At 36.0% G+C, this 12,632-nt stretch overlaps 1 long non-coding RNA gene across 2 annotated transcripts; it reads right to left on the bottom strand.

The window, feature by feature from the left end:
• Positions 1-770: 770 nt before the first annotated feature.
• Positions 771-12,017, bottom strand: LOC126744547 (uncharacterized). 2 transcript variants are annotated; one of them, XR_007663221.1, is made up of 6 exons: positions 11,854-12,017; positions 11,474-11,545; positions 3,853-4,230; positions 1,953-2,243; positions 1,763-1,897; positions 771-1,691 (listed from the first exon to the last, which is right to left on the bottom strand). It is a non-coding gene; the product is annotated as an uncharacterized LOC126744547 (long non-coding RNA). The 2 variants fall into 2 exon arrangements; XR_007663222.1 differs by lacking the exons at positions 3,853-4,230; positions 11,474-11,545; positions 11,854-12,017 and adding an exon at positions 2,963-3,062.
• Positions 12,018-12,632: the final 615 nt, after the last annotated feature.

Genomic DNA, 12,632 nt, shown 5'->3' with positions numbered 1-12,632 from the left:
ATTTTTCTCAGAAACTATAATTTTTTCAATTTTAATAATTATGTGCAAGGTGCCCCTTCACTAGGAGTACTTGACTGTTTTTAAATGAAAGCTCTATCTTTAATATCAAAAAAGTTATGCAAAATTTTCGATCTAAAAAAGTACATGTTAATTGTAAAAAACCGAAATTTCGATTTTTTTCAAAAACTATAATTTTTTCAATTTTAATAATTATGTGCAAGGTGCCCCTTCACTAGGAGTACTTGACTGTTTTTAAATGAAAGCTCTATCTTTAATACCAAAAAAGTTATGCAAAATTTTCGATCTAAAAAAGTACATGTTAATTGTAAAAAACCGAAATTTCGATTTTTCTCAAAAACTATAATTTTTTCAATTTTGATAATTATGTGCAAGGTGCCCCTTCACTAGGAGTACTTGACTGTTTTTAAATGAAAGCTCTATCTTTAATACCAAAAAAGTTATGCAAAATTTTCGATCTTAAAAAGTACATGTTAATTGTAAAAAACCGAAATTTCGATTTTTCTCAAAAACTATAATTTTTTCAATTTTGATAATTATGTGCAAGGTGCCCCTTCACTAGGAGTACTTGACTGTTTTTAAATGAAAGCTCTATCTTTAATACCAAAAAAGTTATGCAAAATTTTCGATCTTAAAAAGTACATGTTAATTGTAAAAAACCGAAATTTCGATTTTTCTCAGAAACTATAATTTTTTCAATTTTGATAATTATGTGCAAGGTGCCCCTTTACTAGGAGTACTTAAATGTTTTTAAATGAAAGCTCTATCTTTAATAACAAAAAAGTTATGCAAAATTTTCGATCCAAAAAAGTACATGTTAATTGTAAAAAACCGAAATTTAGATTTTTCTCAAAAACTATAATTTTTTCAATTTTAATAATTATGTGCAAGGTGCCCCTTTGCCAGGAGTGCTTGGCAGTTTTTAAATGAAAGCTCTATCTTTAATAACAAAAAAGTTATGCAAAATTATCGATCTAAAAAAGTACATGTTAATTGTAAAAAACCGAAATTTCGATTTTTTTCAAAAACTACAATTTTTTTAGTTTTTGATTATTACGTACAAGGTGCCCCTTTGCAAGGAGTACTTGACAGTTTTTAAATGAAAGCTCTATCTTTAATAACAAAAAAGTTATGCAAAATTTTCGATCTAAAAAAGTACATGTTAATTGTAAAAAACCGAAATTTCGATTTTTTTCAAAAACTACAATTTTTTTAGTTTTTGATTATTACGTACAAGGTGCCCCTTTGCAAGGAGTACTTGACAGTTTTTAAATGAAAGCTCTATCTTAAATACCAAAAAAGTTATGCAAAATTTACGAACTTATAAAGTACATGTTAATGGTAAAAAACCGAAATTTCGTTTTTTTTTTCAAAAACTACAATTTTTTTAGTTTTTTATTATTACGTACAAGGTGCCCCGTTGTAAAAATTAAAAATAAATAATTATAAAAACAAACACGATATAGCTTGACTTGCCTTAATCCTAACTTCTTCTGACTCGTCTTGCATCAGTCTAATCAGTTTATCGCAGACAGTTTCCAGTGAAACTTTAGTAGTTTGGCGTAGAAAAAACCGGTGACAAGGGCGGGATTGGCGCTTAGACACCACCATTAAACCAACTCGTCCTCGATTTGATCCCCAAGTAACCTTGATATCATTGATTCCATAAATCCCTAATTAAATTCAAAATAGATCACAAACAAACTGCATGAATATTACATTTAAGGTGCTGCCATTTACTTACTATGCGTTTAATTAACTCCTTAATAAAATCCGTGAACATCAAGTCGGTGTCGTCGCCCAAACACTCCTGGATCATGCGGTATACCTCCGGAAAATCCAGATAAGGGCCAACCTTCTGGATTGTACTTTTAGAGGCCTAAATGGGGTCCATGCATGAGTTAAGTGAGTAAAATGATCCGAAAAAGTCATACCTTGACAACATACACGTCTGGATTGCATAGATGCAAGAGTAAAGTGATGAGGTTCCCTTGGATCTCACTCGATCCTTGAATGCCTCAAAATTGGTCTCCTGGCCAAGGGATGTTGCCAGATCTCCTAATAACTGGATCGAGGATCTCCTTAGACCTGGATCCTCTTGACCGAATAGCAACTTGATCCTCACTGCTCCGGTAACTTGAAAGGAACTGAATTTGAACCCTGGCAAACTGTTCAGGAGTTTCGAGAAGGATTGCAGGGACTCCAGGATCAGCTCGCTTTCGTTCCTAGATAAGGAAGAATAGGTCGATCATTTTGTAAATGATTAAATTAAGAGTAGAACCTTTCAAGGAACCTACAGTTGAGTAGCTCGTTGTCGAGTTATTTCTTCGGGTCCTATTTATTTATTAAGAAATAAATCCTGGAATTTTTACTGAATTGACTTAGAAAATGGACAATATTGATAATGTGGACTAAAAACTCATTAAAATCCATATTGAGATTTGATCACCAGAAACAAAGTCTGTGATAATCACAGAAAAGCTTGCCGGTCAATAAAATCAATCAATTAATAAATTGTCACTGTCAAAATTAGATGTTTTATTTGTAATTCTTATGGTAGAGATTTATTCAAAGTAAGTGTATGTAAACGGAATCCAGGTATTAGAGGTTTTTAAAGAAGAAGAGGGAGAAGAAGAAGAAGAAAAAGAAGAAGCAGAAGAAACTTAGGGCTCAACTGCTTGTAAAAAATCAATAATTTTGTCCAGGCATTTAAAAAAGAGGAAGAAGAAGAAGGAGAAGAGAAGTAGCAGTAGCCAAAGTGCGAGAGAAAAGAAGAGAGATGAGAGATGAGAGAGAGAAAAGAGGATTCGTATGTCAAAGAAATCACTTATGTCGGGAAATCTCAGTTAATTCACCTCAGTTATGGGCTTAGTTTTAACACCTTTTAATAACAAAATAGATAACATAAATTGCTAGCCAAGAAACAGGACAGTTGTAACCTTACCTATTAATAATAAAAGCACTAACCCGGATTAAAACCTTTTAACGGAACCACGGAGTCAAAAGCGCCATACTTCTTTATTAAATAATGTAAACGAAGTGTGATAAACGAAGTAATAATCATAAGTATACTCCGAGCCGAAATGTAGGGTTTAAAGAATGTCATACATTTCCACAAATAAATAAAATATTTAAGACGCCCGATATTCTAATAGAACGAACTATAGCAAATTTAGAGGTCGTTCCGCTAAATTATATATTTAAGAAAGAACTACGGGTTTGATAAATTTTTTTAATTTTCAAAATTTTTATAGACACTTTTTGTTCCAAATTAAAAATAGAACAAAGTACAAAGAATAACATTTAACCGTAAAACGAAAATAAAGGAGTTATGGGAGGTATTTGAAATTTTTGAAAAATTGAAAAAAAAAATATTTTTTTTTGGCAAATCGATAGACCATTTAAAACACTTTAAAAAAATTATATAAAACTTTTCGAAAAATGCACCAAAAAAAAGTTATACGCAAAAAGTCTTTCTCAAAAATGCAAAGGGTTAACCCTGGAAAATTGCTCATAAATTCGGTTTTTATTTTTTTTCGGGAAAAATATTGGTTGCAGAAAAAAAATTGTATTAACAAAAGTCGTTTGGACCCTCAATGCCCATCAGATTCAATAAAAAAAAGATTTTTAAGTCTAACAGTTTTCCAGAAAATTGAAAAAAGCCTTTAAACAGTTTATCTTTATTTTCTCGAAAACTAGATGTAATATTAAAAATAAAATTTTTGCACCGAATTTCCGATCAAAAACAGAACAAATCATAATGAACGATATTTAATCGTAAAACAAGAAATACCAGAATTATAAAAGATTTTTGAGAAAAGTTAAGAAACTTACCCCAAATTGTGATAATCCAAACAGTTCATTGAAATGCCCAGTATCTGATTGCAGTACCGCACCACGAGCTCCTTATTCAAATTCTCCGGGGCATACCCCGATCTTCCGCACCCAGCAGCTCTGGTCCAGCTGGACATCCAAAATCATCTCCAATAGGTTTTCTATTAAAACCGCCTGTTTGCACTCTACATTGTCCTTGATCAAGTAGGTAAAGAAAGCGACCACTACCGTCCACTGAGGTATCAGGTCCGACCGAATACTGGGCCCATAAAGGAGACGATCCATGACAAAGTGTGCTACATGTCTGCACATACGTCCCCCACCACTGTTTCGGTCATTTTTAGAAAGAGAAGTTAGTCCTGGTCGTTGCAGAGAGAGCTGAAAAATAAAAGGTATGGTCACATGTAAACGAGTGAGTCAACCCATATCCCCCACCCGCCCCACACTGTTTATCAGTAAGAAATTATATACCCCCCTTTCAAATTTTTTCATAATTTTTTTTTTTATTCGAATTCCAACTAACTATAACAGCGGATTATTCTCATCAAGTAGATCACGAAAATACCGGGTTATAAGGGAATCTGAGCAGAACTAAGAAATCGAGTATTTTTTCGACCTCGATTTTGAGGCCAAAAATGGGCTACAAAAATGCCATATCTCGGCTATCGTAGAAGATACGACCTTGCGGATGGTCTCGTTGGATTCAGAAGGACGAAACTAAGATAAGGCCGTTGGAATTTTCCCGATAGCTCCTATAGAAGCCGAGATATGAGTCTTCAAACTTTGGGTTTTTTCATTTTTCGGGTATACCCCCCCGTATCGAATTATTCACCAAAAATTGATTTTTTTCAAAATCAAACTAAGTATACCAGCGTCTTATTTGGATCACCTAAATTACGAAAACACCAGGTTATACCAGGATCCGAGCAGAACTAAGGGAATGAGAGCACTTTGAAAATCCTGAAAAAGTCGTTTTCGACGTCCGTTTTTGAGGCCAAAAATGGGCATCAAAAATGCCATATCTCGGCTATCGTAAGAGCTACGACCTTGCGGATGGTCTCGTTGGATTTAGAATGACGAAACTAAGACAAAACCGTTGGAATTTTCCCGATAGCTCCCATAGAAGCCGAGATATCGACCTTCAAAGTTTGGGTTTTTTAATTTTTCGGGTATACCCCCCCGTATCAAATTTTTTTACCAAAAATTGATTTTTTTCGAAATCAAACTAAGTATACCAGCGTCTTATTTGGATCACCTAGATTACGAAAACACCGGGTTATAACAGGATCCGAGCAGAACTAAGGGAATGAGAGCACTTTGAAAATCCTGAAAAAGTCGTTTTCGACGTCCGTTTTTGAGGCCAAAAATGGGCATCAAAAATGCCATATCTCGGCTATCGTAAGAGCTACGACCTTGCGGATGGTCTCGTTGGATTCAGAATGACGAAACTAAGACAAAACCGTTGGAATTTTCCCGATAGCTCCCATAGAAGCCGAGATATCGACCTTCAAAATTTGGGTTTTTTCATTTTTCGGGTATACCCCCCCGTATCGAATTTTTCACCAAAAATTGATTTTTTTCGAAATCAAACTAAGTATACCAGCGTCTTATTTGGATCACCTAGATTACGAAAACACCGGGTTATAACAGGATCCGAGCAGAACTAAGGGAATGAGAGCACTTTGAAAATCCTGAAAAAGTCGTTTTCGACGTCCGTTTTTGAGGCCAAAAATGGGCATCAAAAATGCCATATCTCGGCTATCGTAAGAGCTACGACCTTGCGGATGGTCTCGTTGGATTCAGAATGACGAAACTAATACAAAACCGTTGGAATTTTCCCGATAGCTCCCATAGAAGCCGAGATATCGACCTTCAAAGTTTCAGTTTTTTCATTTTTCGGGTATACCCCCCCGTATCAAATTTTTTTACCAAAAATTGATTTTTTTCGAAATCAAACTAAGTATACCAGCGTCTTATTTGGATAACCTAGATTACGAAAACACCGGGTTATAACAGGATCCGAGCAGAACTAAGGGAATGAGAGCACTTTGAAAATCCTGAAAAAGTCGTTTTCGACGTCCGTTTTTGAGGCCAAAAATGGGCTACAAAAATGCCATATCTCGGCTCTCGTAAAAGCTACGATCTTGCGGATGGTCTCGTTGGATTCAAAATGCCGAAACTAAGACAAGACCGTTGGAATTTTCCCGATAGCTCCCATAGAAGCCGAGATATGAGTCTTCAAATTTTGGGTTTTTTCATTTTTCGGGTATACCCCCCCGTATCGAATTTTTTCACCAAAAATTGATTTTTTTCAAAGTCAAACTAAGTATATTAGCGTCTTATTCTGATCACCTAGATTACGAAAACACCGGGTTATAACAGGATCCGAGCAGAACTAAGGGATTGAGAGCACTTTGAAAATCCTGAAAAAATCGTTTTCGACGTCCGTTTTTGAGGCCAAAAATGGGCTACAAAAATGCCATATCTCGGCTCTCGTAGAAGCTACGATCTTGCGGATGGTCTCGTTGGATTCAAAATGCCGAAACTAAGACAAGACCGTTGGAATTTTCCCGATAGCTCCCATAGAAGCCGAGATATGAGTCTTCAAAGTTTGGGTTTTTTCATTTTTCGGGTATACACCCCCGTATCGAATTTATTCACCAAAAATTGAATTTTTTCAAAGTCAAACTAAGTATACCAGCGTCTTATTCTGATCACCTAGATTACGAAAACACCGGGTTATAACAGGATCCGAGCAGAACTAAGGGATTGAGAGCACTTTGAAAATCCTGATATATCGTTTTCGACGTCCGTTTTTGAGGCCAAAAATGGGCTACAAAAATGCCATATCTCGGCTCTCCTAGAAGCTACGACCTTGCGGATGGTCTCGTTGGATTCAGAAGGACGAAACTAAGACAAGACCGTTGGAATTTTCCCGATAGCTCCCATAGAAGCCGAGATATGAGTCTTCAAAGTTTGGGTTTTTTCATTTTTCGGGTATACCCCCCCGTATCGAATTTTTTCACCAAAAATTGATTTTTTCGAAATTAAACTAAGTATACCAGCGTCTTATTCTGATCACCTAGATTACGAAAACACCGGGTTATAACAGGATCCGAGCAGAACTAATGGATTGAGAGCACTTTGAAAATCCTGAAAAAGTCGTTTCCGACGTCCGTTTTTGAGGCCAAAAATGGGCTACAAAAATGCCATATCTCGGCTATCGTAAGAGCTACGACCTTGCGGATGGTCTCGTTGGATTTAGAATGACGAAACTAAGACAAAACCGTTGGAATTTTCCCGATAGCTCCCATAGAAGCCGAGATATCGACCTTCAAAGTTTCAGTTTTTTCATTTTTCGGGTATACCCCCCCGTATCGAATTTTTCACCAAAAATTGATTTTTTTCGAAATCAAACTAAGTATACCAGCGTCTTATTTGGATCACCTAGATTACGAAAACACCGGGTTATAACAGGATCCGAGCAGAACTAAGGGAATGAGAGCACTTTGAAAATCATGAAAAAGTCGTTTTCGACGTCTGTTTTTGAGGCCAAAAATGGGCTACAAAAATGCCATATCTCGGCTCTCGTAGAAGCTACGACCTTGCGGATGGTCTCGTTGGATTCAGAAGGACGAAACTAAGATAAGACCGTTGGAATTTTTCCGATAGCTCCCATAGAAGCCGAGATATGACCCTTCAAAATTTGGGTTTTTTCATTTTTCGGGTATACCCCCCCGTATCGAATTTTTTCACCAAAAATTGATTTTTTCGAAATCAAACTAAGTATACCAGCGTCTTATTCTGATCACCTAGATTACGAAAACACCGGGTTATAACAGGATCCGAGCAGAACTAAGGGATTGAGAGCACTTTGAAAATCCTGAAAAAGGAGTTTTCGACGTCCGTTTTTGAGGCCAAAAATGGGCTACAAAAATGCCATATCTCGGCTCTCGAAGGAGCTACGACCTTGCGGATAGTCTCGTTGGATTCAGAAGGACGAAACTAAGATAAGACCGTTGGAATTTCTATGATAGCTCCCATAGAAGCCGAGATATCGGCCTTCAAAGTTTGGGTTTTCTCATTTTTCGGGTATATCCCCCCGTATCGAATATTTTCACCAAAAATTGATTTTTTTCAAAGTCGAACTAAGTATACCAGCGTCTTATTCTAATCACCTAGATTACGAAAACACCGGGTTATAACAGGATCCGAGCAGAACTAAGGGATTGAGAGCACTTTGAAAATCCTGAAAAAATCGTTTTCGACGTCCGTTTTTGAGGCCAAAAATGGGCTACAAAAATGCGATATCTCGGCTATCGTAAAAGCTACGATCTTGCGGATGGTCTCGTTGGATTCAAAATGCCGAAACTAAGACAAGACCGTTGGAATTTTCCCGATAGCTCCCATAGAAGCCGAGATATGAGCCTTCAAAATTTGGGTTTTTTCATTTTTCGGGTATACCCCCCCGTATCGAATTTTTTCACCAAAAATCGATTATTTCGAAATCAAACTAATTATACCAGCGTCTTATTCTGATCACCTAGATTACGAAAACACCGGGTTATACCAGGATCCGAGCAGAACTAAGGGAATGAGAGCACTTTGAAAATCCTGAAAAAGTCGTTTTCGACGTCCGTTTTTGAGGCCAAAAATGGGCTACAAAAATGCCATATCTCGGCTCTCGTAGGAGCTACGACCTTGCGGATAGTCTCGTTGGATTCAGAAGGACGAAGCTAAGATAAGACCGTTGGAATTTTCCCGATAGCACCTATAGAAGCCGAGATATCGGCCTTCAAAGTTTGGGTTTTTTCATTTTTCGGGTATACCCCCCCGTTTGGATTTTTTTCAGAAATTTTTTTTTTCGAATTCGAACTAACTATACCGACGGATTGTTCTTATCAAGTCGATCACGAAAATACCAGGTTATAACAGAATTTGAACACAAATAAGGGCATGAGACCACTTTGAAAATTCGGAAATTGTCACTTTTTGACCTCGTTTTTGAGGCCAAAAATGCCATATCTCGGATATAGCTATGACCTTGCGGATGGTCTCGTTGGATTCAGAACGACGAAACTAAGACAAAACCGTTGGAATTTCCCCGATAGCTTCCATAGAAGCCGAGATATCGGCCTTCAAAGTTTGGGTTGTTTTCATTTTTGACCCGAATTTTTGGTTCACCGAATTTTTGACCTCGTTTTTGCCAAAATGGGCTTCGCCAAAAATGGGCATCAAAAATGCCATATCTCGGCTATCGTAAAAGATACAATCTCGCGGATGGTCTCGTTGAATTCAGAATGACGAAACTAAGACAAACTCGTTGGAACTTTCCCAATAGATCCCATAGAAGCCGAGATATTGACCTCCAAAATTTGGAAATTTTCATTTTTCGGGTATGCAGCATTTTTTCACCAAAAATTGATTTTTTTCGAAATCCAACTAACTTTACCATCGGCTTGCTCGTATCACCTACATTACGAAAAAATCAATGCGTGTGAGAGAGAGACAAAGAGGGATCGGCCAGAAGCTGGAGGAAGAACTTGAACCGGGAACAAAAGACGTTCAGGCGGCCATTTTGGAAAATAAACTCTGAGTACCGGGATCTTAAGTCTGGTGTTTGGGAGGAACTGGTGACAGATAGCTCAGAAATTGCTGAACTCCGAAAAATGCCAAAATGTTGCTTAATAAATTCTGCTTATTTAAGTGAAGTCTCACTTAGGTACCTCAAAAAGTGCCTAAGATATCTTCATAAACCCTTAAGAAACAATATTGCTCTAATTTAGCCATGTTTTTTATAGAACCATTTTTAACATAGAATCATTCTATAAAGTGATCTCGATAATATCACAGCATAAAGAAACCAGCAGTCGCACTCCGCTCGAAAATGTAAGCGAACTAATAGCATCCTTAGCCATGCCGCAGCCATGTTCTCCGGATGCGGAGCTCACTGTTTATCGAACTGTGTTCATAGGTGTATCGCCTAGTTCAGCGCCGTACTTAGTGACTATTTTGATAGCGTTTTTACAAAGCGTAGCCTTTTTTATAAAAAACTTTTGTGTGTTTGTTTTGTGATTTTGATTAAAACGGCTACAGAATCGCGGGGAATGAGTCGTTGTGCGGCTGTTTAATGTAAAAACAATTCAAATAATTGTGATTTGAGTTTTTTAGATTTCCGAGAGATCAGAAAGGTAAGTACACAGCAATAAGCTTTATTGCTTGCAAATTTTAACACCCTGTATATACACCCTGAGAACGAAGAATTTCTGGACATATGTTTATATGAACTTTTTGTTTTAAAATTACTCAAAGAATGGTCTCTTAAATTTATGGTACATACCTAATTAACTTCCTGCACGTATTCTTCTATATCGTCGTTGTAAGACGTAGAAATGCGATGTTTATTTTTGTTTAAATATTTTGTTAATGTATGAACTTTATTAATATGATTATTTATTGTATTTATTATATGATTAATATTAATATGTGAAAGTTTCATTTAAGTACATAAAGAATTGATTAAGATATTTGCACAAATTAAAAAATATTACCGCATCATAAAACTCGCTTTGGATCGGTCAGTTTTGATGCAAAAAAAATAATTTTTTATATAAATTCAAACTACAAAATGCCCGTTATTATATTTTAAAAGGATCACTGAAATACCTCAAAATTATACAGGGTGTTCGAAAAATAGACGGAGATATTTCAATGGGTGATTCCTAGTAAAAAATATGAGAAAAAGTTTCTATAAACATGGGTCCGCAAATGCACAGTTTTCAAGATACAAAGTGATAAGTTTTTTTAAAAATACTAAGTTGGAAGCTTTTATTTCCCATACAGTGAAAGGAAAAACTTGAAAAAGTAGTTTCCAAAAAGAGCCATTTTCTCAAAATCTCTGAAAAATTTTGGGTTTTTATTAGGACAATAAATGATGTCTTTAAACTCAATTAAAAAACTATTTTGCATGTTTTCTCGAAATTTGGACACAACAAAAGTTATTCGCAATTTACCATGTCAATGGGGAAGAAAACAAACAATTTATACATATTCAAACATATTAATTACATGACACAATGAAAAATTACACATTAATAGAATTAATAAATTACTAAAACGTCATCCTAAAAGGTCATCTGCTGTGGAGAGAAGTGGGGCCCCTGGTGCCTTGTTGAAACAAAAGAAAAAGTGGTGGTCTATGGGGTGCATTTGTTTTCCAAGTCTCTAAATCTAATTTAAGCTATGCTGGGTTTTAAGCCATTTTAAAGTGAAAGTTTTTTCCAGTGAAATTTGCCACAGGCACACACAAAACACGACAAATATATAAACCACAACACCAATGTAAGCAAACAAGCGAGGACAAAAGTGCTATTTGCTTTAGAACACCCTGTATATCACCTTAGGAGAGTAATACCAAAATATGCAAAGAAAAACCGAGTTAACAGGTGTAGTCATGCGTGTAAATCATGCGACATTGCACCCAATGAAATGTGTTCAAATACTTTTTCCCCTATGTAAGCGTTATCAAATTTCGCAAAAACATGCACCAATGTTAACCAATAATTTCGAATGCTAAGCAACATTTGCAAATGTACAATTAATTAACAAAAATGTCACTAACCTCTGGCCTCGGAGAGGCATTTCTTGACTTCCTTTGTTAGCACTGCATTGGGCAAGAGGAGCCGCCACTGTTCTGAAACAAACGGAAAAACATATTTAAGAAAAATAGAAACCACGAGAAATATTACAAATTTCGATGGAAATTCAATAATAAAACCGACATTTTATAAGGACGTCATTAAAATGAGTGTTAAGATCCTTGCAAAGTGAAAATCGTTTTCCCGAAAAAAAACTTATGCCCCCCAATGAAATATACGCCAAAATGTAGCCACCGATTCATAGAACACGATGCAAATACTTTTTAGATGTAACTTTCAAATTCACCCAATTTTAGCACTAAAAACGCTGTTGCCCATTTATAACAACCGATCAAAATCTTACCTCGCGATTTTCGATAAAAATAACAGGTGCACACCATTGAAAATTACACCAAAACGAAGTGCGCGGTTTAGAGAACACTTTTCAAGCACTTTTTTAATTATTCCCCACATTTCCCTTTTTCGTGGACGATTTCCCAGGAGCAGTATCAGGAGTTGTGGCGTCTATCTTCGCAGCTGGTAACACTACTGAGACCGAGGTTTTGTGGTGTTCGACAAGTCAGAACTCGCCTTAAGGGCATGCGCGTTAGTAACGCGACTTACACATTAGTAACACAATCGAAGTAAATAGCGTGGTTCGATCGGGTATTTCGCACGAACTTATAAATACAGTGCGAACGTAAAGGTTGGAATAAATTCATTTAAAATTCAGGGGTATGTTCAAAAAAAAAAACGCTCGGACATGTCGATTTTTATTTTTAACTGCAGGTTTTCTTACTATAATTTTATGTATACAGGGTGGCCCAAAAATAAGTTACAGTTGTCAACGTAATTTTTTAAAATGTAAACACCTATTTTTTATTTTAGATTTAGGTTCTACATCAAATTCTAAGTACATTTCATGTACCATGTCCTATACCTAAACTCGACCGTTGACGATTGAACACAATAAAAGGCTATTTTTGGAAGAGTTATTTATATCAAGCAACCTATCAGTTATTGTTTGGTTATTTACATTTGTGGTTGGTGTTTTTGATTGTTAACTTGTCACAATTTGTTAACATCAAATAATTTTGAGTGAATTTAGTTTGATGTAGATGCCTAAGCAAAGTTTTGCTTGTG

The sequence above is a fragment of the Anthonomus grandis genome, chromosome 14, assembly GCF_022605725.1.
Source record: "Anthonomus grandis grandis chromosome 14, icAntGran1.3, whole genome shotgun sequence".
Classification (NCBI taxonomy): Eukaryota; Metazoa; Arthropoda; class Insecta; order Coleoptera; family Curculionidae; genus Anthonomus; species Anthonomus grandis.
The sequence above is the reverse complement of the archived record's forward strand: the minus strand, read 5'-3'. Positions and strand labels throughout refer to the sequence as shown.